This window comes from Protopterus annectens, chromosome 1.part0 (assembly GCF_019279795.1).
Source record: "Protopterus annectens isolate FY-2018-M chromosome 1.part0, PAN1.0, whole genome shotgun sequence".
NCBI classification, from domain to species: domain Eukaryota; kingdom Metazoa; phylum Chordata; order Ceratodontiformes; family Protopteridae; genus Protopterus; species Protopterus annectens.
This window is the reverse complement of record NC_056725.1, coordinates 1,673,253,081-1,673,279,907: the sequence shown is the minus strand read 5'-3', so window position 1 is coordinate 1,673,279,907 and position 26,827 is coordinate 1,673,253,081. Positions and strand designations below refer to the sequence as shown.

Sequence of the window (26,827 nt, the reverse complement as noted above, 5' to 3'; positions counted from 1 at the left end):
TTTAAATGATTCATCCACAGTTTGAAAAAAACAGTAATTCTTTAAATTTTGATTACTAGTGTAGCAACAGTCTTAAGACACTACATTTTTGAGGAAAAAAGACAAGCGGCAGCTTCTATTCATTTTTGCAGTGACTGCAAAATGCCTTTCAGAAAAAAAATAAGCACACTGGTCTGAATTTGAAAATGATAATAGACATATAAGGTGTTCTAAAAATGTCAACATGATAAAAGCTAGAGGTTAAAACATGGTTGCTCCCTCTGATGATATGAGGTAGTGTCATCTGTGCCAGGAAGAGTAGGGCAGATCATGTGCAACATATGCCAGCATAGCTAGCTGGAATTTTGTGAAGAATTTTATGTCACTTGATTATCACAATGCTCTGTAAAGATGATTGTGTTAAAAATGTACTTGTAAAGTTGCTTGTATGAAAAATGTGTCAACAGTGGGTCCCTGACAAACAGACAAGATATATGCATGTATGTCACACATTATTATAATGGATTAAATGTATATGTTTTAATAGAGAATTCTGGAAAGGAAGATTTTAAACTCAGTCCAGCTAATTTTACAAAAATAGGTTGAAAATTAAATGGGTTGGTTTAGGCCATAAAGATTTTATATTACAGGTCTGATTGCAGGCAGAGACAAAAATTTCTGGGGAAAAAACAGGACTAGGACACTTACTGTACTGCCTTTAGGGGTGAACTAATTGCTACCCTGGAAGGGTGGAAGTTTCAGAAATTGTTTCATAACTTTTAGATGCTGCAACAGATCTTAGCAAAGCTCTGGGTGTGTATTGTACCAGAGTCATGTGACAAGATGTGATTTCATTCTATAACTAGCACTGAAATGATTATTTAGCTATTAGTGAGAGAGATACTCTCACAGCACCACTTTGTCTTCCAGAACCTGACAGGAAAGACCTCTCAGATCTCTCTCACAACCTCACTCACATATAGGGACCGTCACACTCACCAAAATTACTAAGCTGATTTACAAATGTTATTCTTTATCCTCACACTGGCAGTACACTAAATGTTCAATGTACAGTTTTCTTAAACCTGCCAAATTAACACTCAAAACATTTTTAACAAATTGATTAAAAATCTACATATTCATAACTTGGACAGAACTGCAACTGCTTGTTGAGCGGTGCCTCTGAAAGGAGCACTAAAAAGCTGAAGAAAAATATTAAAACAAAATGGAGTTATTACACTAGCCAAAACACTTTTGAAAAACAGTAATACACTACAGTTTAAGATCAAGCTGCAGGTATGTTTTGATTAGTGAAAACATGCCTGAGAAGTGATTTGGGATGGGTAGGATCAGTCCGGGGAATGCAAAGTATAAAAAGGGATCCACAACACTAAAATAACATTATGTATATACCACAATGGTCAATCTACTAAAGGTTTCTAACCTGAAAGGTCATCAGAATTCACCACTTTTTGGAAAATGTCCAGACTTTTACCTCATATTTATGGCCCGTTTTTCATTAAAATGTGGTTTTCTGGCAAATTAGTGGCAAATCATTAAAGACTGAAGTTAGAAAATAATGACCAACATTTGAGTTTTAGACTTCATACCCTTCAGAAAATTCATGCTAATGCAAAACATATTATATCAACTTTCTCAGTCTGTATGAACTATATTTAATAATTGTTCCTATTTTTGGACCTTTGTCCCAATTTTATTTATGGCTTTGTCCAGATTTCTTGCTCTAAGATGGTTGAGAGGTATGACTTAGAGATGTCCAGGTGTCTGACTGATAAACAATGCAAACAAAAATTTCTGGCAACATCAGCATGCTTGTTCCAGAAGCACAAATGCTACCCCATCTGCAAGTCAAGAAAAAAAGACTTGATACTACATAATGAAAGTCATAAAAATATATGGTTGCCCGACTTGCATGGCACTCTAACAGTAGCTGCTGATGGAAGGACCATTTATCAACAGAAGGATAAAGGAAAGGTATTCCCAACCCAACAAGGAGTGCCCTCTTGTAAATCAACTGATATATTAAGAACATACCTATATATCTACCTATGGCCTTCCACAATTGGTCTTAATTTAGGTTGCATCCCAAGCAGTACTACCATGGTAGGAGTCAAAGGATTAGTCTAGGTCAGAGCTCAGAAGGTTGAGTGCTATAGCAGAGACTTCCAAAAGGTATCCTCAACTCCCTGAATCAAGACAGGCAATAATGCTTGAGAACCAAAGGCCAACTGGACAAAGCACAAATCTCTCAGAGGCAATTTCTTAAGTAAGCATTAGAGGCAAATAATCCACTTATGGACTGGGCTTTGTCAGACAGCTATCAAATGATAGCAAACTACAATACAACTAGCAGCCCACATGGAAAGTACCTTTCTATCAACTCCAAGACCTTTGTTCGCAAAGCAAGAGAGACAAGTAACTTGTCCATTTCATAAACATGTGCAACCTCTTCAGAGACAGCCTGAGCTAACAGTGCATGCACAGGGTTTGGATGGTCCTTCCTCTCCAAGGATTTGTTGACCAAAAGAATACTGGGAAATGAACCAACTGTTTCAAAGAAACCTCTAAAAACCCTTTATGAAGTGTGGGTTTGCCCTTGTGACAGATCACAATGCTCTCCACACAGGCCTTGAAGCATTGAGATGTGTCATGAACAGGTAACGGAATAAGGTATTTTCCAAGACATTAAATTCAATGCTGCTCTGCCAATGACTTAGTAGAATTAAATGGTGAACAGGCAAGTCTCTCTACCATGAAGATAAAGTTAAATGGAGAGTAGAGCAGAAACAGGCTCCTCAAAAAGGGAAGATGGCAGTGATGTAGTTCTTCCTTAAGTAATTTCTTGACCAATTAGTACTTGGGTACAATTATGTCTTCTCTGATGTCAAGATGTGCAGAAATACCTGACATATGCACCTTGGCTATGTAATAACGGACACCCAAGTCAGTTACCTGATGTTGCTGAGAATTTCATGTAAAGTAACTGAATGGAGCAATATAGGATACTGCTCCACACAATCTGAAAACCTTTCCACTTGGAGACATATGTCTGCTGAGTGAAAGGCTTCTCATCAATCTCCACCAAGACGCTTCCCTCCAACAAGTTGCACATAACAGGAGGATCTACATTAGCAGTCAAGTCTGGAAATGGAGCTGGACACCCTTCAAGTCATCAGGATATCCCTAGCTAGAACTAGGCTGGTTTTCTGACCCAAAAAAAATTCTCAGCCATCATGGGGATAACAGTAATGAGTTTTGGCCGTTCTTATTTAAATAAGACACAGAACCATCAGGAATGCAGCAAAGGCATAATGGTGCCTCTAATGCCAAGTAACAGACTACAACTCTTACTCTGTTGCAACAAGCAGGAGAAACGTATGACCTCATTTTCCCAAGTGACAAAAAGGGTGATCTTGGGAACGCCCACTTCCGGAAGACCAGGATCAAGCATGACCCTGAATATGAATCTTCAGAAAAGGGCTGGAGGTCCTGGTCAGACCACTGACCAGATTCCTCACTTCTCTTGGGGATGTAAGCCAGTGAAAGAATCATGTTCCAATGCCCGTAAAGCACTGTTTCTGCAAACAAAAGACCATGTGCTCAACTGCTTGTTTAGATGCATCACAATGGACAATGGATACCTGACTAGAAGAATGACACCAGAAGCAAGCATCTCCAAGGTCTTCAGGACCACAGCATGTCTTTGAACTCCAACTGGCTGACCTGGATCCCCCTTTTTTAGGGGTAAGTACATATTTCAAGCACCATGCAGCATCTGAGGTGAGCCCCCCAGGCCACCAGAGGCATCTGTCATCAAGATCTGTGACTCAGCAACAAAAAGAAAATGAGCCATTTTACTGGTGGGACAGTCCACTACTCTAAGGGTGACAGGTTCATCACACCTCAATGTCCAATGGAACACTAGCATCTTCAGATGTGTAAATGGCATCATGAGGATCATGTTTTCCTGAATACCAGAAGGTATGCCACAGGCCAAGCTTTGGCCTACACTGCATCCATATCCAGGAGGCCAAGGCTATGACCGTATTTGCCAAGGAGATAAATAACAGACAATAGAAACTGTTTAACTCCAGTATGATGGACTTTCTCTAAAAGCAGGGGTGGGGAAGGGATTATTTCAATTTATAGTACTCTCTAGAGAATATATTTAAAAAAAAAAAAGAAAGACCCAGTGGAGGAGCCAATCACAATTTGACAATAACAGAAATCCTTTTTCTTAAAAGAATGTTTCTGCACACCAGAGCCAACACCTCCATGACAATTCTAGCCAATGAGGAAAGCATAATGGTAGCGCACTGCATTAAAACCGATGCCAACCCAGCACAAACAGAAGTCTCCTGAGTAAACTTCAACTGCTGATACTTCAAACTCACCCAAATTGTCTATTAATACCATCCAAGACTCCTGCAGGGGATTAGGTAGTGCTTGCAACTGTCTATTTGGGACAATTGTTCATATCTGGATGGTTAAAAACTATATGCTGAACATATACACAGTTTTGTATACTTGTTTTACGCTAACAGGGTATAGGGTGTTCAGAAAAGATTTAGTTTTTGGTTGAGGGTTTTCATCAAAGCAGGTAGTCAAAATGTGGCACAGGTATAAATGGCAATGAGAGGAAACAGATGCATAAAAGTTCAGCCTGTCAAAAATTAGTTGGACCATGTACGACAAAAGTCATAAATTCACATTCAAAGAAACTGTCATGTACAACAGGGGAACAATAACATTTATCATAATGGCTACACTATCTATAATGTCATGGAACAGAAATGGCCTTACACATACAGACAAAAAGGAAAGAGTGTTGAACTACATTAAGAAATGTACAGTGGAAAAAAAGAAGTCATGTTCTTACCATAACGTTCCATCTGTGTTGTTCATCTTTATTCATTATTGATGGATGTCGGTTCCGTCTTCGAAACAGAGTCAGCCATGTAACAAGCTCGTGTCAGCCAAAAAATCTTGAGCCAAGCTTTTATCCATAGCATCCCCATCCCTGTTACCTCAGATCGAGTTTGCCCGTAATAAGGAAAGCAGAGGCTTTTTCTAAGCAGATCCCGTAATGCGGGATTTGGACCAAATCTGGACCTCCAAGAAGGGGAAGGAGGGTGGGATGTAATGAATGAATGAAGATGAACAACACAGATGGAACGTTATGGTAAGAACATAACTTCTTTATCTGATGATGTTAATCTTCATTCATTCCTTACTGACTGGACAGAGTCCTTAGCTACTTTATGTCCTGGGAGGCTCTTATGGAAGAATGTTCCTGAGTACCATCAAACCAAAGGAAGCTCTTCCCCTGGAGACCAAATCCAATTTGTAATGAGTGATAAAGGTATGAGGAGTAGCCCAAGTTGCAGCTGCACAGATATCGTCCATTGAAGCCTTAGCATGAAAAGCCACAGAAGTAGCCACTGATCTAGTAGAGTGTGCTTTGACTTTGCCTGGTAGTGGAATTTTGTTATGATTGGAGACAAAGGATATGCAGTTTCTCAACCACTTGGATAAAGTTATTTTAGAAACAGAGTTTCCCAGTTCAGAGCCTGAATAGGAAACAAATAATTGGTCTGATTTACGTACTTTTGTTCTATCTAGATAAAAACATAATTGTCTGTGCAGATCCAGTAAATGAAGACATATTCTCCTTAATTTGAATAGTTGGGAAAAAAAGACTGGTAGATGAACTGTCTGGTTAATTGTTAATTCCGAGATGATCTTGGGCAGAAAGGAATGGTTAGTCCGGAGTGATACTCTGTTCTTATTAAAAAACATGTACGGATGTTTTATGCATAGAGCTTGAAGCTCAAATATTCATCTTGCAGAAGTGATGGCTACTAAGAATAGTGATTTCAAGGACAGAAACTTTACATCGCAAGATGCAGCAGGCTCAAAAGGTGATTGTGTTAGGGATTGTAGAAGTAATGTTAAACTCCAAGGTTCAATAGGCTCTTTGAAGGGTGGTCTGATATGAGAGACCCCTTTCAAGAAAGTTCTACAGAGAAGATGGGATATTAAGGATGAGTCCTGGAATCCATCATGGAAGTTTGAGATAGCAGCCAGATGTACTCGAATCGGGGAGGTGGCTGCTGCTCCTGAATTAAGAAGACCTGACAAATAATCTAAAATTAAATTAACAAGAGCTGAACAAGGGTCTAGTTCTCTTTCTCTGGACCAAATAAGGAATCTCTTCCACTTGCTAAGGTAAAGTTTTCTGGTGGATGGTTTATGTGATGCTAGAAGGATGTGACGTACCGGGGAAGTAAGGTTATTTTGCCTGGCAATTACTGGAAGTGGAGAAAAGTACAGTTTTGTACCTACCATAAATGTAGATGTCCGATAGATATGCAACTGCAGTCATAACATATGGGTTGTCCTGCCTCAGGCAGCCCTCGGTCGGCCGGATTCCAAAGTCTGGGTCCGACGTCGGCTGATGTCGCATTTCTCTCCGACATCAGTGCGGCTGGAGTATATAAGCATCAGCCGACGCCATTTTCTTCAGTGTTTCTTGCCCCAGATGCCAGGTGCCCTCCAAGGAAGGCTGTAATCAAATTGGAAGACAAAAACAGGATTCCAGACAAATAAGTAAGCAATAAACAGATACACCATAACAGATATCCCCAGCTAAGAAAAACAGGGATAGGAGTGGACCCAAGGCATAGAGGGGTATGGAGGGAGGGAAAATCCGACTGCAGTTGCATATCTATCGGACATCTACATTTATGGTAGGTACAAAACTGTACTATGTCCTTCAAGAATGCAACTGCAGTCATAACATATGGGTTGAGTACCATAGCTTAGCTGGGGGAGGAGGAATGCTCTAGGAGAGAGATGGTGTGTCAATCAAACCCTGCAGGACTGCCGAAGCAAAGCCTGCTCTGGATCTGGAGTATAAAGGGAGATTGTAGTGTCTGGAGAATGTATGCACGGAGCTCCATGTAGCAGCTTCTAGAATGTCTTTTGTAGGCACCCCTCTTAAGAATGCTGTAGAGGTGGCTGTAGCTCTGGTGGAGTGCGGTCTGACATTGGCTGGAACATTCTTCCCATGGAAGGAATAACAAAATCTGATGCAATGTCCAATCCATTTTGAAATAGTCTGTTTGGAAATTGCTTTTCCTTGTACTCCAGGGGCGTAAGCTACAAAGAGATGATCAGACTTCCTACTGGTCTTGGTTCTGTCCAGGTAATAGCGAAGTTGTCTGTGAATGTCCAAGGTATGCAACAGTCTTTCCCCTTTGCTCTCAGGATTGGGGAAGAAGGTAGGTAGGTGAATAGCTTGATTTAAAAAAACCATGGGTACCACCTTTGGCATAAAAGTAGGGTTGGTTCTTAAGGAGACCCTGTCTCTGTGAAAGATTATGAACGGTGGTATTGCCATTAGGGCCTGTAGTTCTGAAACCCTTCTTGCTGAGGTGATTGCCAACAGGAAAGCTGTCTTCCATGAGAGAAATTGTAAGTCCACTGAAGCTGCTGGCTCAAAGGGAGGTAGAGTCAGTTTTTCTAGGACAAAGTTGAGGTCCCAAGCTGGCACTGGAGCCTTTCTTGGTGGCTTAATGTTCTTGATTCCCCTGAGGAATTGCCTTAACAAAGGATGTTAAAACACAGGTGGATCAGTGTTATATCTAGCTGAAATAGCTGAAGCATGTATCTTTATGGAAGAATAGGAGAGTCCATTCTGTAGCATATCTGCCAAATATTCCAGGATGAGTGGGATGTTCAATAATGATGTATCATGTCCCTTGTTGGTATTCCAAATGCTGAATCTCTTCCATTTTGCTAAGTAAACCTTTCTGGTGGATGGTCTTCGAGCTTCTGTTAATATCCGCTGAACTTCCTTGGAGAGAGATACATTGAGGTTATTCATGGAATCTCCCAGGCTGTTAGCTGCAGCGTCTGAAGGTTTGGATGCACTGTTTTGAAGTTGTGTTGAGTCAAAAGTAGGGGCCATTGGGGAAGGGCCCACTTTTTGTTGTGACATATGCTCCGTAGTAGTGGATACCAGTATTGTCTTGGCCAGTCTGGAGTTATTAGGATCCCCTTGGGCCTCTCTGCTTTGATCTTTAGTAATACTGTGGTCATCAGTGGCAGAGGTGGAAATGCGTAGATTTTTAGGGAGTTCCAGTTGAATGAAAGAGCATCTATTTTCCAAGCTTGTGGATGATATGTCCCTGAACAGAATTTTTGTAGATGATGGTTGAGGTGGGAGGCAAATAAGTCTACTTCTGGCCTGCCCCATGTCGAAGTGAGTTGTGTGAAGATTTTCGGATGTAACCTCCACTCGTGTGGATCTATGAAATTCCTGCTTAGGCTGTCCGCCAGCACATTGTCTTTGCCTGGAACAAACTGGGATTGCAACTGTATGTTTAAGCTCAGTGATTTTTCCCAAAGATTCATTGTCAGTCTGCAAAGGGGGTAAGAATGAGTGCCCCCTTGCTTGTTTATGTACCACATCACAGTGGTGTTGTCTGTCCGTATCAGTAGATGGCCTTGTTGAAGTTGTTGTCGAAAGGCCTTGATGGCTTGCATTACTGCCAGCATTTCCTTTTGGTTTATGTGCAGATGTGTTTCCTTTGGAGACCATTGTCCTTGTATACATCTGCCCTCCATGTGCACCCCCCATCCAAGGTCTGAGGCGTCTGTGGTCATGGTCTGTGTTATCTGAGGTTTTTTGAAAGACATACCTGTGTTTGCCTGGCTTACCGAGGCCCACCATAGGAATTCCTTTTGTAGGCATGGAATGAGCGGTATGGTTGTCTCTAGGTTGTTGCTGTGCTGAGACCATAGGCTTTTTAGGTACCACTGAAGCTTTCTCATGTGTAGTCTTGCTAATGGAACCAGGAGAATGCAGGATGCCATGTAACCCAGGGCCTGTAGGAATTTCCTTGCAGTCATCTGGGTGAGTTTTGCCAAACCTTTGAAATGAGTTAATTTCTCTTGCTTGTCTTCTGTCAGGTAAGCCATTTGAGAGGCTGTGTCTAGATTGGCTCCTAAGAAGGTTATTTGCTGGGATGGCTGAAGTCTTGACTTTTGGAAGTTGACTGTGTATCCCAGAGCCTGTAGCAATTGTATGACATAGTTCAAGTGTTTTGTCAAAAACAATTTGTCGTCCGCTTGTATGAGGCAGTCGTCCAGGTACGGGTAAATTTGGATCCCCTGGAGCCTGCAATGAGCAATTACTGAAGCCAGGCATTTTGTGAATACTCTGGGCGCAGTAGATAAGCCAAATGGCAATGCTGAGAATTGATAATGCTCTGGTCCTGCAAGAAATCTGAGGTATCTTCTGCAGCTGTGTCTGATAGGGACATGCAGGTATGCCTCCTTGAGGTCCAGAGTAATCAGCCAAGACCCCTTGCCCAGCATGGGAAGGAGTTGCTGTAGAGTCAGCATTTTGAACTTTGGTACTATGAGAAAGGTGTTTAATGCGGACAAATCCAGTATTGGTCTCCACTGAGTTTCTTTTCTTGGAACAAGGAACAGTCTTGAGTAAAATCCCTGGCCTTGTTCTTGTTGTGGAACTCTTTCTATTGCTTTGATCTGAGCAAGCAGAGAAATTTGCTTGATAGCCTCTGCCCTCTGGTTTTGTGGTAGGTTTGGCATGCTTTGTTTTCTTGGTAAGGTTTGAAAGTGGAACCTGTAACCTTGGTCTATAATGTCCAAAATCCATTTGTCCTTTGTCAATTTGTGCCAATTGTCTGAAAACAGAGATAATTTTCCTCCCAAGGGAGCTTCTATCTGCTCCTTGGTCAGCGGAAGTAGAGGAAAGTCATTGAGATTGTCCCTGTGGGGCAGGGGAGACCCCTGTGTCACTTCTTTGGTTTGCTGGTTGCCATTGTCATCCCCTGTAAGAACCTCTGTATTGTCCTCTTCCTCGGCCACGCCTGTTTTTGCCCCTTTGAAATCTTTCAGGATTAGGAAAGGACCAGTTTTTAGAAGGCCAATTCCTGCTGAATCTGGGTGGCTGAACCTGGAGGAAATATTTGACCATCTGAACTGATTTGGCTTTTTCCTCGATGGACTTTAGCATTAGCACCAAAAAGCTTGTTCTTTTCCAAGGGTGCATCAAGAAGTTTTGCCTTAACATGATCTGGTAGAGGTTGTTCTTTTAACCATGCATGTCTACGAATGACCGCCCCTGTCATAGCTGCCCTACATGAAGCATCCAATGCATCATATCCACACTGCAGAAAGTGATTGCTGACTTGCTGAGAATTATGTACAGCTTCCTGCAAGGACTTCCTGTCTAAAGGTTCAGGAGAGGCCAATGTTTTCTGTAAATCATCTAACAGGTAATCCTGATATTGAAACATATGAAAGAGGCAATTCAGAGCTCTCATAGATAAAGTAGTGGAGGTGTAGACCTTTTTCCCCCATCTCTCTAATGACCTAGCTTCCCTGTTGGAAGGCAAAGGATTTTTGGAGGTGGTTGCTGAAACCCCTTTAGGCCCCTGAGAAATAGTTTCTAAATCAACAGCATGGGCCCTAAAGAGATGAGAATGTGTTTCTGGGACCCTATAATATCTGTCTGGCTTGGCTGGAGCAGGAGGAAGAGTATCCGGGGTAACACTGGAATCAGAGTATAAATCATCCAAAACATCCAGCACAGGAGGTATAGCCAGGGGCCTGTGTGGGGTTTTTTAAGGAAGGTTCGAAGGCGCTTTCTGGAATCGGAATATTCCTGGCCTTGCCACTTAAAATGTTCCCTCATGGTGTGCAGAACTTCCCCAAAAGAAATGTCCTCAGGAGGGGAGGCCGAGGGGATGGAGTCCTCTGCATCCGAGTCCTCATAGGTCTGGAAGAGCTCTTCCTGGCCATCGGAGTGAACAGAGTCCTCAGAATCTTCATTTGAAGGGATAGGGTCAGAGGGTTCAACCCGGGGCCTCTTATCAGAAGGAGGCTGGGATCCTCTCTCAGGATGGGCCTGTGAACCTCTAATCATGGAAATTAAGTCTGCGGCCATAGTCATAATTTGTGCTTCAGGAGTAGGCTGAGGTAAGGCCTTAACAGTAAGGTGCTTGGTCTTGCTGGCTGCCTTAGCATGTGTATACGCCTTAATAGACATGGCCATAGGAGGCCTAGCAGCTCCATGTGCAGGAGTGACCTTATCGACAGCAATGGTCTTGGGCATTTCCTTGGTTTCAGTGTCCGGAGGAAAAACTATAACTGGCGTCGGTGTGGCCTCTGGTATCGGAGGTATCGGTAATGCGGTGACTTCGGTTCGGAGCGGTGAAGTAACCATCTCAGGGGGAACCGGAGCACTCGCGGTAGGTTTTGGAGTGGAGTCGGTGGAAGACGCGGGCCGAGGATGTCGGTCCCGGTCTTTTCGCTTCTTAGGAGTCTGCGATGTCGGAAGTTCCGACGGCATTGTATAAGCAAATTTATCGCCGAAGAAGTCTTCAGCGAACTCCGCCTGGCGCCTGAGAGTGCGCTTATTGAAGCGAGCACAGGCGACACAGGCCGAGACGTCGTGGTCTGGGCCAAGGCAAGGAAGACAGTAAGAGTGGAAATCCTTATGAGGTATTTGTTTACCACAAGACAGACAATTGTTAACTTTTTCAGTAATTTCTGACATCAGCTGAGGCAAGAAAAGGTCCCCAACGGGGTACTTAGCTTTTTTGATGACTTCGGATCGAAGAATACAGGAGTTGACCGACCGGCACTTGCGAACTGCTTCTGCTTCGGGCACCGCTCGGCAAGAAAGACTGAAGAAAATGGCGTCGGCTGATGCTTATATACTCCAGCCGCACTGACGTCGGAGAGAAATGCGACATCAGCCGACGTCGGACCCAGACTTTGGAATCCGGCCGACCGAGGGCTGCCTGAGGCAGGACAACCCATATGTTATGACTGCAGTTGCATTCTTGAAGGACATCCAAGCTGTCAGCCTGAGACTGGATATGTTTGGGCGAGTCAACTCCTGCAAGTTGCAAGATCAATTCTGGAATTGGATCCAGAATCCATGGTTGACTTACTAGGCGAGGCCAAACTTGTCATGGCCAGTAGGGTGCAATGAGGATCACTTTGCTTCTCAGCTGAAGAGCTTTGCTGGGGAGGCAAACAGGATGCAGGAAAACTGGCCCAAGTGGCAGAAAATCCTCGCTGGATTGAGGGACCACTCGTGAGGCAGGATACATCTGCTCAGTTTGTTTGCGATTACATTGGAAGCCCTGGGAATGTGCACTGCTATCAGAAAGCAGTCGGAAGCTATCGCCCACTGCCAAATCCTCATGGCCTCTTGACACAACTGGTAGGGCGTAGTCCCCCCCCCCCCCTGTTTGTTGATGTACCAGAATACTGACATGTTGTCAGATTGGATAGCAATTGTTCCTGATGGGAGGACAGATTGGAATGCCTGCAACACTAGACGCACTCCCTTCAGTTCTAGAACACAGATATGCAGGTTGGCCTTTAAGGTGGACTACATGCCTTGACCTGTCTTGTCCCTTAAAAAGCCCCCCCCCTATCAGGGAAGCGTCCACGGTCACTGTGGCCTTGGGCTGTGATGGGGAAAAAGGACGACTCCAAAGGCCTTTTTTTGGCTTCAACCACCAAGTTAAATCTTGTTTGCATCGGTTTGTTATGCGGATTTGGAAGGCCATAGGATGATGTGCTGGATACCACTGCGCTAGAAGGAGCCAGTGAAGAAGCCTCATGTGTAGTCTCGCTAGAGGGAAAATTGTGATCGATGCTGCCACTGAACATAGAAGTTGGAGGACAGTTCACGTTGAAGCTGTGTCCTGACAAAGTATCACCCGGAGATGTGCCCATAGTCTCTCCGATCTGTGATCCAGAAGGGAGACTAGACAAGATTGGGTACTGAACATTGCTCCTATAAATTCCAAGTTTTGAGTGGGAGTCAGATTGCATTTCTCCCAGTTTATAAAGATTCCTAGGAATTTTGCCAGTGTCATGGTGTAGTTTAAGGCTGTTACCAGTAGACAGCTTGGAGAGGGCAGTAAGGAGCCAATCGTCTAAGTACAGAAACACCCAGAATCCTTGTAGTCTCAAGTGGGCTGTAACCACTGCCATGCATTTGGTGAACACTAAGGAAGCTGTAGAGAGTCCAAAGAGCAGCTCGCAAAATTGGTAATTATTGGCTCCCAGCCAGATGTGAAAGAATCTTCTGGAGAGTTTGTCCATTTTTATACGGTAATACGCATCCTGAAGATGTACAGAGCACATCCAGTCATCTTTCTCCAGAAAGAGGAGGATAGACTGAACCGTGACCATCCAGAATTTTGCTTGGGTGACAAATTTGTTCAGAATACCGAGATCCAAAATTGGTCTCCAGTCCCCTGTCTTTTTTGGCACTAAAAAGAATCTTAAGTAGAATCCGGATCCTAAATGGTCTGGTGGGACTGCTTGGATGACTCTTTTTTTGTAACAGCTTTCTCATCTCTTGAGGTGCTGCTTCCCTTTGATTGGGTGAAACGTTGGGAATTTGTCTTGATGACTTTGGATAAAAACTGAAAGGCATGTGAATCTCTGATTATGATATTCTGCCCCCAAGAATCTGTGGTTATTGTTCGCCAGGCAAGGTGGTGCAGAGAAAAAGGTCCCCCGACTGCTTCCAGAGGAAAACAATTGGGCTGCTCTTCAGGAGCACTGGTAGGGCTGTCCAGAGAAGGAATCTCTTGATCCCTGGTTACGCGGACCCCCTCTGCCTCTGTAGGAGTGTCTTCCGTAAGAGCTACGCCCTCTGCCCTGGGGAGTAAACTCGCCATGTGTGTCACGGAAAGGACCCTGGAATTTCTAGTGCCACATCTTTCCACTCCTCTGATTCCAAAAGTAGGGTCGTTAAGGGTTGGAAAAATGTACGCCCACAGCAGACAGGGTCTTTGCCATCTCTTCTCACACCTGGCTAACATGTCTTTCACTTTCTGTCCAAAAAGGGAAAAAGCTTCCACTGGAGCATTAAGAAAAGAAGACTTAAAAGGGTCCGCAAAATCACAAAGGCACATCCAGGCGTGACGTCTCATGAGAAAGCCTGAACCCGCAGCTTTCGCTGCCACTTCGGTTACATGAGAAATTAACTGCATGGACAAGTTGGAAATGGACTCCACGGTTGCAAGCTGCGAGGCAACTTTGTCACGTACCACAGCAGAGACTGCTCCAGCTAAGGTTTCAAGGAGCTCTGAGACTAGGTATCTCTGAAGACTAGTGAAATGTGCCAAATAGTTCAAAGACCGAATGGCAAAGGTCGATGAAGCAAACATTTGCTTCCCTAATCTGTCCACCGCCTGGGACTCCCTGTTTGGGGGATGGACAGGCTGGGTCTCCTCAGTGAGCTCTTTCCTCGTGGCTGCCGCCACCACCATAGCGTCTACTGGTAGTCTTTTTGACCAATGTGGACTTTCCTCTAGAGGAGAAAAAATTTTGTCTGATCTCCAGGCTGGGTATATTTTTGCTTCTAAGTATTTTGGCTCAAGATTTAATTATCCAGAAATGTCGTCTGTTAGCAATCCGACTACCAGAATACCTAAAAAACGTAAAGAAAAAGACAGAGACAGACCGTCAAGGTCCAAAACTGATGACGATGCTTCTCCTAAGCCAGTCGCAGGTACTCAGTGAGGCGCTTTCACAGCCCCTGATACCCACTACTTCTGATTCGCAGAACCACCCACCATATCCCAGGACCCCTACTCCACATTCCTGGAAACACTGGGAAACATAAAGGTCCTACCAAACACCCTGATATTGGGTGATTTAAATTACCCAAACATTAACTGGGAGAACTACTCAAATACAAACTCCCTTGCCCAACATTTCCTAGAATATATAAACTCAAACGCCCTGGATCAACTGGTCAACACCCCCACCAGAGGTGACAACATATTGGACCTGGACCAACATGGGCAACCGATGTTCCACACCGGAGGTCAACCCCTCGCTGGTTAGATCTGACCATAAACTAATCACTCTGGATATCTACATTCTGCCACCACCCCCGGTCAAAGAAACCACTGTGAAAAACTTTTCAAAAGCAAACTTCACATTACTTAAGACCGAGGTGAGAAGTTTCAAAGCTCCCATGCTAAAGGATAACTCTGTCCGAGCTACAAAATCCTTTACTAATGCACTCTACGGACACCTGCAAGAATGCATGGATCGTGCTATCCCAAACAAAACCAAGACTCACTCCTCCAAGAAAAGGAAACCATTCTGGTGGATCCCTGCCATAAACAAGCTATACAATAGAAGGAGGAAACTAGTACATAAGAGAGTAAAATCCCAAGAAGGGAAGACCTAGTACAGTTGGGTACGCTTACCATAACTGTAGATGTTCGAGTGTACTCACTGTTGCAGTCATTACATTTGGGTAATCTGCTGGCAAGGTTGCCCTCAGTCGGCCTGAATTCCAAAGTCTAGGGTCCTGCGTCGGTTGCTGTCTCCTCTTCCATGACGTCAGGTGTATAAAAAATGCAGCCAATGCCATTTTCTTTAGTTTTTCTTGCCCCCGATGTCAGGTGCCCACAAAAAGGTAGCATATATATATTATATATATATATATATATATATATATATATATATATATATATATACACATGCATCAATATAAACTTTACCTTCATCTATAAGCAAATATACCACATAGGTTGTAGAAGATAGAGAAGGAATGATAAATTCCAGAATGACAGAGGGATGGCGGGAGGGTAACCCGGACTGCAACATTGAATACACTCGAACATCTACATTTATGGTAAGTGTACACAACTGTACTACGTTCTTCATGTTTCACTGTTGCAGTAATTACATTTGGGTAGAATCCCAAAGCTATGGTTGGGGGGCTGGAGCTAAATAGCATTAGGAGCGGCTATAAGGCCCTGCAGAATTGAAGTGGCAAAGCCTGCCCTGGATTTAGAGTAGAGAGGCAAATGATAATGCTTTGTAAAGGTGTGAACAGAACTCCAAGTAGCAGCCTCTAGAATGTCTTTGGTTGGTACTCCCCCGAGAAAGCTTCTGAAGTAGCTGCAGCTCTGATGGAATGAGACCTATCATGTTTACAATGGTGTAAATAGCAGAAACGGATGCATTGGCTTACCCACTTTGAAATTGTCTGCTTTGAAATAGCCTTGCCTTCTGATCCTGCAGCATATGCCACTAGTAATTGCTCAGTTTTTCTTAGAGCTTTAGTCCTGCTCAAGTAGAATCTTAGCTGTCTGTACGTCCAAGGAATGCAGAATTCTCTCTCCCCCTTGTTCTGGGGATTTGGATAAAAAATTGGCAGATGAACTGTTTGATTAAGAGCCACACTGGAAACTACCTTAGGCATAAAAGTAGGATTTGTCCTTAGAGACACCCTGTCTGGGTAAAATATGATAAAAGGCTCAACAGCCATGAGGGCCTGTAGCGCTGAAACTTTTCTTGCTGAAGTAATTGCTAGTAGCAGAGCTATTTTCCATGATAAGAATTTTATATCAGCTGTAGCAGCTGGTTCAAATGGAGGCAGGGTGAGCTTTTCTAACACATAATTGAGGTCCCATGCAGGCAATGGTGATCTTCTAGGAGGCCTTACATTTTTGGCTCTTCTAAGATACTGCTTTAGTAAAGGAGGAGAAAAGATTGGTGGCTCTGCATTGTAATGAGCCAAAATGGCAGAGGCATGGATTTTAATTGATGAGAAAGATAGGCCTTTGTCAAGCATCTCAGTTAAGTATTGTAATATCTGAGGAATATTTGGTTCTGCTGTATCAGTTCCTTTTGCTCGATTCGAAGCACAGAATCTCTTCCATTTGTCAGCATAAGATTTTTTAGTACTAGGCCTTCTGGCTTCCAAAATGACATCCATCACAGCTTTACTGAGAGGTGTTGTTTGTATGACTACATGATCAGTCATGCGGCCAGGTTCAGGGTCTGTAGTTGATTGTGCAGGATCTGATTGTTTTGCTGGGACAGTAGTTGTGGTCTTTGAGGCAAGGTCCAAGCTGGGTATTGAGACAAGTTCCTTAGGATTGGGTACCAGTATTGGTGGGGCCAGTCCAGGGCAATTAATATCATCTTTGGCTTCTCTTGTCTGACTTTTAGGAGGACCTTGGGTAGAAGAAGCAGAGGAGGAAAGGTGTAAAATGATAGTTTTTTTCCAACTGAAGGATAGGGCGTCCACTTTCCATGCTTGTCTGTGATAAGTCCTTGTGCAGAATCTTTTCAATGGATTATTGTGAGGAGAGGCAAATAGATCTATGTCTGGACTCCCCCATTTCTCTATCATGCTGAAGACATGCGGATTTAGTTTCCACTCATGAGGATCCATAAGGTTTCTCCTTAAATCATCTGCCAGAGTATTTTGTTTTCCTGGAAGGAATTGAGCTTGAAGCTGCTTTTGGTAGGTCAAAGCTGTGTCCCACAGTGCCATGGCTAATCTGCAAAGGGGGTATGTGTATGCCCCCTTGTTTGTTTATATACCACATGACTCTAGTGTTGTCCGTCTTTATCAGTAGTTGTCCTGGATGCAGTAAATCCTTGAAGGCTGCTAGGGCATTTTGAACAGCTAGCATATCTTTCTGGTTGATATGTAGATACATAAATCCTTGAAGGCTGCTATGGCATTTTGAACAGCTAGCATCTCTTTCTGGTTGATATGTAGATACATTTGTTTTGGTGTCCATATGTCCTGAATGCATCTTCCTGCCATGTGGGCCCCCCAGGCATAATCAGATGTGTCTGTTGTTAAGGTTTGGCTGGCAGGGGGTAGAGTGAAGGGCTATCCCTTGTTTTGGTGACATGCCTTTGGCCACCATAGAAACTCCTGTTGCAGGCAGGGAATGAGAGGAATCATTGTTTCCAGACTGTGAGAATGTTGACTCCATTAACTTTTTAGGGACCATTGAAGTTTCCTCATATGCAGTCTTGCATATGGAATCAGTAGGATACAGGATGCCATGAACCCCAGAGCCTGCAGAATTTATCTTGCAGAAGATTGGGTTTTTGTTGCCATCAGTTTGAAGTAAGTAGTCAGTTGCCTTTGCTTGTTTGGCGTGAGGTAAGCCATCTGGGCAGTTGTATTCAAACTTGCACCCAGGAATGTTATCTGTTGAGAGAGTACCAGTTGTAATTTATTTTCATTTATTGTGTACCCTAGGCATGTTAGAAGCCTTTTCACAAACGCCAGTCGTCGAAGAAGAGTGTCCTTGCTCTCTGCTTGAATGAGACAGTCGTCTAAGTAAGGATATATTTGTATACTTCTTTGTCTGCAAAATGCAATTACTGGTTCCAGGCACTTTGTAAAGACCCTGGGCACAGTACATAAGCCAAAGGGCAGTACAGAGAATTGGTAATGCATTAAGCCAGCCTTGAATCTGAGGTATCTTCTGCACGGTCTTATTGGGACATGCAGGTATGCCTCTTTTAGTTCTAAAGTCACCAGCCAGGCATTCTTGCCCAGAACGGGCAGAAGCTGCTGCAAAGTCAGCATTTTGAATTTTGGAATGTCCAGGTATGTGTTCAAAATCGATAAATTCAGTATTGGCCTCCAGGCCTTGTCCTTTCTGGGTACCAAAAACAGTCGAGTAAAAACCTTGTCCTTTTTCCTGTTCTGGTACTATCTGAATGGCGCCCATACCCATGCGGGACGTAACCTGTTTCTGTGCCTCTGCCCATTGATTTTTTGGCAGATCTGGCCAACCATCTGCCATTGGCAGAGTTTGGAAATGGAATCTGTACCCCGGTGATACGATGTTTAGTACCCACTTGCCCTGGGTTATTAACTGCCAATTTTGAGCAAAAAGTGCTAATTTTCCCCCTATGGATGCTGCCAAAGATAAGTGCTCAGTGTAGGCAGAGGGAAGTCATTGGGATTGCTTTCTGCAGGTTTGCACTTTATCTCCTCCAGATTTGGAGGTGGAAGCACCCCATTGCTTTGACCTGTATGAATCTTGCGTCTGGTATCTGGAACCCTTAGGGTGTCTGGATTTGCCCCTTTGAGCTCTGTCTGGCACAGGAAAGGACCAATTATTTGAAGGCCAGTGCCTACTGAATCTTGGTGGCTGCACTTGTAAGAAGTCTTTAACAGTTTGCATAGACTTAGCTTTGTCTTCCATTTTCTTTAAAACCAAACAGAGAACCATGCTGTAAAGGTGCATCTAGCAGTTTAGCTTTAACATGATCAGGCAAATTTTGTTCCTTTAACCAGGCGTGCTTCCTAATCACAGATCCAGTAACTGCGGCCATGCAGGAGGCCTCTAAGGAATTAAAACCACATTGCAAAGTATGCTTTCCTACTTGTTCAGCTGCATGCAATAATTCCTGCAATTCTTTATTTTCTGCACATTCTGAAATCGACATAATTTTCTGTTTCAGCAATCCCATAACATGTTGCTGGTACTTAAGCATATGAAATTGACAATTTAAGGCCCCGATTGCCAAGGTTGCAGACGTATAAACCATTTTTCCCCATCTGTCCAGTGTCCTTGAATCTCTGTCAGAGGGGGTAGGATTTTTTGCTGTCGAGGCCTTAACTCCCTTTGGACCCTGTGAAACAGTTTTAGCATCAGTAGCAGGGTTTCTAAATAAAAATGTATGCGAGTCAGGGACCCTGTAATATCTTGTCAGGCTTACTGGGAGCCAGTGGTAAGGAGTCATGGGTCAAGCTTAACACCGAAAACACATTATCCACAATGTCTAGGACAGGGGGAATGGCTAAAGGCCTCTGCTGAGGGAGAAGGAGGAAATCCCTGAGCCTCTTTTTTGATTCTGAAAAGTCTCGACTCTCCCAGTGAAAATGCTCCCTTAGTATGCAATGTTTCTCCAAATGAATAATCCTCAGGAGGCGATGCAGATGAAATAGACTCCTCAGCATCAGAATCCTCATAGGGAGGAATAGATAATTCCTGATTAGAAGTGGAATCAGCAGAAATAGAAACCTGATCTGAAGATTCAGTCAGTGTCTTGCCTAGGCCTCTTATCTGGAGGGGCATGGGTACCCCTGATCAAGGTAATAAGGTCTTCAGCCATTTTGATAATCTGTTTTTTAGGCATAGAGGCCTGTGCACGTGGCTCATGCGTCATTTTTTTAGTTTTAGCAGTAGCTGTCGTCGGTTTGACATACAAATGTTGAGGTCTGAATACACCCTCAGAAGCCAGTGCCTGCTCAGTGGCTCCGGACCCATCTGAGGGAGATACATCCCTCAGTCCAATACCTTGATTTTCTTGTGGCATGCCTGACTCTACATGGGTGTCGGTAGAGGCCAGCGACTCGAAGGTAGCGGGCATCAGGGGCTGTGACAGCGTCTCACTGAGTACCCGCGAACCGGCGACTGGCTTAGGAGAAGCTTCGTCATCGGTTTTGGATCTCGACTGCCTTTCTCTGTCCTTTTCTTTGCGTTTTTTATGTACTCCGGTAGTCGGATTGCTATCCGACGACATTTCTGGGTAGTTAATCTGTTTCCAAAATACTTTGATGCAAAAATATACAGACGCTTAATGGTGTGCGTTGGTTAAATCTAGCACAAAACCGACACCCAGGCACATTGTGATCAGGGCCTAAGCAAGGAATACAGTATAAATGGAAATCCTTATGAGGTATATGCTTCCCACAAGTTATACAATTATTAACCATTTCTGACATCGGTAAAAAACAAGAAAAAAGTTTCCCCAACGGGGTACTTAGCTTTAGTGAAGACTTCGTTTCTGAAACTCAAATACGAATATTTCAGTAGTCGGCCGACCGGCACTTGCGAAATGCTTCTGCTTCGGGCACCACGCGTCAAGAAAGACTGGGAAAAGGGTGTCAGCTGCATGTTTTATACCCCTGATGACATGACGTCATGGAAGAGGAGACAGCAACCAACGCAGGACCCAAGACTTTGGAATTCAGGCCGACAGAGCAACCTGCCAGTAGATTGCCCAAATGTAATGACTGCAACAGTGAAACACGAAGAACACCCCTGGTCAGTATCAGCAAGAAACTACGTTCCTCATAAAATCATCCAAGGCTAGCTTTGAAAGAAAAATTGCCATGGACTCCAAAGATAACCAAAAGGCAATCTTTAGCTATGTCAAGAATCTAAGTGGCAATTCTCAGATCTACTCAGAGTTAGTGCAGAATGGCACAAAATACACTGAACCGACCAATATAGCCAACATCCTGGCAGACAGGTTCAGTGCAAACTTCACCCTCCTCTCACCCACAAAAGGGCCCATAACTATACCAGAAGAATGTAGTGCCCCTGAAATCACAGACACTCAGGTTAAAACAGCCCTCTCCAAAGCCAAAAACATAGCATCAATGGGACCAGATGGTGTCCCAGGCTGCATCCTACACAAGCTCAAAGAAACCCCTCACCTAAACACACCGTTTAATCCCAGCCTCTCCACAGGCTACATGCCCACAGAGTGGCGCACAGGAACGGTTATTCCGCTTCACAAAGGTGGAGCCACAATGGACCCCGGGAACTATCGCCCTATAAGCCTGACTAGCTTGGTCTGCAAAGCTATGGAGCGCATCATCATGGATCTAATTAACAGAGACATAGGAAACCTCCAAACACTGGACCCTACCCAGTTCGGCTTTGTTAAGGGCAGATCATGCCTCCTAAACCTGGTGGACTTCTTTGAGACAGTTACCAAGGCTATAGACAAGGGAAAGGTGGTCCACACAGCCTACCTAGACCTCGCAAAGGCCTTCGACACCATTCCCCACTCAGGTATTATAGACAAGCTCACCAGGCTGAACATAAACCCCTACATCACGAGATGGGTTGCCAACTGGCTCATGGACAGAACCCACATGGTAAGAGTTGCGGGAGCTAGGTCTGACTCTAAACCAGTTACAAGTTGCGTTCCCCAGGGCTCAGTCCTAGGACCCCTCCTGTTTGGCATATACTTCTTAGAGGTACAGGCAAGCACAGGAGGACTAGTTCGCAGACGACTGCAAACTAGGGGCTATAATTGACTCTCCGGCTGACACAGACATCCTCCAAAAGGGTCTCACTGAGACCGATACCTGGTGTCAAAACCATGGCTAAATGCCAAAAAGTGCACAGTCATCCCCTCTGGAAAAAACAAAGTACACACAAACTACCACATAGGTGGTAGCCCCCTAAATACAAGACGTAATAAGGGATCTGGGGACCAAAGTAGATAACCTCTCCTTTGATAATCACATTGCCAAAGTGGTTAGAAAATCCTTCTATGTGGCCCACCTAATCACAAAAGGGTTTGCATCCAGATCGAAAGAGGTCATTGGGCCCCTCTACGCATCACTCATCAGACCCATCATAGAGTACAATGCCCCATTTGGGATTATTTATTTATTTATTTATTTTTATTTTACATTTGTTGGCTGGGCTAGTCTAGCTGGATACATGTCCATTTTCAGTAGAGGCCCAGGGAGATACGCTCCAAGCATTAATAAATTACAAAAAAAAAGATTACAATAGTTAAAAAATGACTAAATTCAAATACAAAGAAATTAAAAAAGATTTAAGAGAATCAAAAATTGTTTCTGTGAATAATAGCTCGCAGGCTGTGCAAGGTTTAAAATACAGTTGAGTACAAGGACATTCAGTATTCTGAAAATAATGACTAGTAGGTCTGAGAAAGAGAGAGAGCAGAAGAAGGCAAGAATCACAAGGGCTAGAATAAGGTTAGATTCTATTGATTAAAGCTGTAGAGGGGACAAAGGTTGGAAGGAAGGGGTATAGAAAAAAGAGCATTAAGGGGGAAAAGGTAGGGTTTAGTCTGGTTTAGGATGCACCTTACAAGACACCTGCAACAACTGGAAAGATCACAGAAGTACCTCACCAAGAGGATCACTGGCCTCAAGCAGATGCCCTATGCAGCTCGACTGAAGAAACTCCAGCTGTACTCGGTTGCATACCGCCTACTCAGAGGTGATCTCTGCCTGACGTACAAGGTCATGTCCAACCCAGAATTGATGGACATGCTCCACCTAAAGAAAACCATATCCCCTCAAGCCACATGCTCCAGGGATCTAAACATCACCACAATAAAAATAGGACGTGCTGGAGGGATAGATACCTGTCCCAGAGACTTCCAATGCTTTGGAAGAAGATTCTAATCTACATTAGGCAGAGCTCCTCGCTAACCCTCTTCAAGAGAAACCTTGATGAATGGATGGGAAACAGAAAGTTTACCCCAGGAATCACTTCAATGGCTCTGCTGGACAGAGGTACAGGGAACTAATCTAAAGGGGCAGCAAAAGCCAACACATTCTGGCTAGGCTTATAAATGCCTTCAGGCACCTATGAACCTAAATGTTTTCATAAATTTCTTTAAAAATCTACCTTACTTTGTTATATTTTCCCTTCTGGGCCCCCCCCCCCCATACACAGCTTCACTATTGCAAATCAAATTCCAGTCCCCATCTAAAAGTAATATTCTTTGCTGAAAGCTGATTATTTCTCCCAGAATTTTCTTAAGCTCCATTATAGCTGTTTTTGGTGGAATATAAATACATGCCAGTGTAATCCTTCGCCCTTGGCAGTAGCCCCTTAATACTATAAATCTTCCATTAATGTATTTTTATATTTTATTCTACTACTATTGGCACTCCTCTTGCAGTTAATATAAATACTCCTCTCTTCCTTTGCCCCACATATTCTGCTGAATAACCATCTTAACATTTATCAAATTCACATCTTCAGTTCTTTCCAAGTGTGTCTCCTGCAGCATAGCTACTAGCACTCTACAGTTTTTAATATAATTCACTGGTCTTTTTTTGTATTTATCTGTAAGACCATTAAGGTTTAAACACATTATAGAAAGAATCATGTTCTTGAGAGGATTATTCTTCCCATCATTTATGTATATAGCTTTTTTGTTAAAAATGTATGGTTCCAGCTTTTGTATTCACTGCATGCACCATCTGACAGGTTAATCTTTTATGCAACTGTTTCTTGTCAATTCCAGTTGAGCCAAAGTCACATCTTGCAGAATTTTTTGTTTTTTTTTTGAAACCCTTCAAAAAAAATACACTACCCCCACCCCCCAATATCCCAGTAAAACCGAATAACTTAACACACAAAACTATGTACAGAAGAACAAACATTTAAAAATGATAGTCACACCCACAGGCTAGAGACACCCAAAAAGAAAGGTCATTTATGCACAATACAGCCTGAGCTTGGGACTAGAACTTTTAGCACAACTACTTGAGCAACAGAAAGTAGAAATGTTTATCACCAAACTCAGAGAGGCTATGACAACAACAATAACCATCTTATACAGGTATTAGAGATATTTATAACATTTTATGAAAATATGTAAATAGCAGGGGAATGCAGAAACCAAGAAAGAGCACAAACAGAAATATTTATGGAAGACTTAATTATGCCAAGTGTAGAGGTAGATGATGCTCAACAACTAACAGTTAAGGACTTCCAAGATGTCTGCACATTGAATAACAGCTTAACCCCAGCACTACAAGTGTGAAAACAGAAACTCAGACAAGGCCAGTAGACGTTCATGGTTATGGGTACATTTCAGTAACTGGCTAGTAAGTGTACTGACCGGATGCCAGGAAAAAAAATACAGAGCACCTGGAAAAAAATCAGCTACAAAAAGTGAGGAAGAAATACTGAGGAAAGTTCTGCAGCTGTTCAGCAAAAAGGAAATGCAACCTCCAGACACGATTTCCAGTAACCTACAGGAAGACATAAGACAACTACACACAGACCATGTTAAAATAATCGAAACACTGACGGATTACATCAACACAAACAAAAAAAGCTGGAAAAAATGGAAGAAGCTTTAAACGCATTCAGCTGAGGTGACAAAACTGCAAAATCAGAAGATGAAATGAAGAAAAGGCTGGTTGAATATGAGACTGCTCAGGAAGAGATGCTTCAAAAAATAATATAATTAGTGGACAGAACATGTAGGGAAAACCTGAGATTTTCAGCTATACCAGAGAATCTGGAAGGAACAGACTACATTAATTTATGAAAGCATAAATAAGCAACTGGATTGGTATTCCACAGCAGTTGTTAGGTGAAAGGGCACTTCATGTATATTCTTCCAAACCTGGCCATGAGAAAGCTACCTAGACCTAAAGATGCAATCCTATCAGCAGAAGGACTTGATTCTAACAAAATCATGGCAGAATGACAAAATACTAAAAATGGGAGACAGAAGAGTGTTTGTGGAGAATGATTACTCATTGTACACCAGGCAAAAGAGGAGTAAATTCATTCCACTATTCAGGGTATGTCGAGACGCACGTGTGAGATTCAATCTGCTGTAACCCAGATGTCATCAAGGTATTCCTCCCCGGAGGGACAAAATCATTTTTTGATGAAGTACATGCTAAGGAGGAAATACAAAAGTCTGTCCAACAAAAAGTGAGCTGTGAAACAGAAGATGATTCTGCTTCTTGTTCTTCTAGTAATAAAGACCACAGAGAAACTGTTCCTGTGAAAGCTTTCCACTGTTTCAACAGAAAATGCTGGAGAGAAGGAAGGGAGCACGACAGTTGACTAGAAGAATCTAGAGAATGTTGGAAATGAATCAGAGACAGGATTTGGGAGATGGAGATTAACAGTAATAAAGCCAGTAACAATGTGGGATTACAATGCAATAATTATATTTGTGAAATATGAAATATTGGACTTTTTCAGAATTTGCTGGACTTGTGGGGGACCCTAAAATGTATGCCCTTCTTCATGTCAATGCTCGGAAAAATGCTTTTGAGAAGGGAAGAGATGGAGAAAATTAACTGTAAGTAAAGAAAAATAAAGAAGTTGTGTACTCACCAGAACATTCGATGTATGTAGTCCATCTCGCCTCACATTCTTACCCATGGGTTTGGAGCCGAACCTCGGATCAGACTCGCCCATACTCTATACTCTAGCTCGAAGTCTTTCTATTGGCTGGGCTAAGAGGTATCCCATGCTGCACTGCTCCCTTTCCCCAGATCTTGTTTGCTGCAAGCTCAATCACTCACCTTCCATACACAACACATTTAGAAGGAAAAACATTTCAATAATAAAAGGAGTACTGAAACCAGAACTAACCTCTAAGCCCTCCAGGATGGGGGAAGGTGGGGGGGGGGTAATTAAGAATGTGAGGCGAGATGGACTACATACATCGAACGTTATGGTGAGTACATAACTTCTTGATGTTATGTAGTCCAATCTCGCCTACATTCTTACCCGTGGGACAGCGTCCCCAGCACCTGAACCCTGGGAGGCTCAGTAGAAAATACTACTGAACACTGTGGAACCAAAGAAAGATCTGCCGCTGGATATCAAATCCAATTTGTTGTGAGTAATAAAGGTGTGAGGAGATGCCCATGTAGCCGCAGCACAAATATCATCCATAGACATCCTGGCCTGAAATGCTGTAAAGGTAGACATCGATCGGGTAGAATGAGCCTTCACTCTAAATGGTAACTCCTTACCATCTGAAGCATAAATGAAGGAAATACAACTAGAGATCCATCTAGACAAGGTCACTTTGGAAATAGGAGACCCAATCCTATTATCTGAAAATGAGACAAATAGCTGATCCGATTTTCTAAGATCCTTCTTTCTATGCAAATAAAAACGCAACTGTCTATAAACATCCAGCTGGTGAAACTTAAATTCTGCCTTATTAGAAAACTCTGGAAAACATACGGGCAGTTCAATGGATTGGTTGACATTACTAACCGAAGCCACTTTCGGCATAAAGGAAGGGTTTGGTCTGAGCGAAATTCTGTCCTTGTGAAATATCAAGTAAGGCGGTCTGATTGACTAGGCTTGGAGCTCTGAGACACATCTAGCTGAAGTGATGGCTACCAAAAAGATTGTCTTCCAAGTCAAATATTTCAATTCACAAGTAGCTACAGGCTCAAAGGGGGATGAAGTGA

General features: G+C 43.2%; 1 protein-coding gene across 3 annotated transcripts in view; it reads right to left on the bottom strand.

Annotated features, from left to right (window-relative positions):
* TMEM184B (transmembrane protein 184B) overlaps window positions 1-26,827 on the bottom strand; it is a 1,551,114-nt gene that overhangs the window by 455,600 nt on the left and 1,068,687 nt on the right. The window lies entirely within an intron of this gene.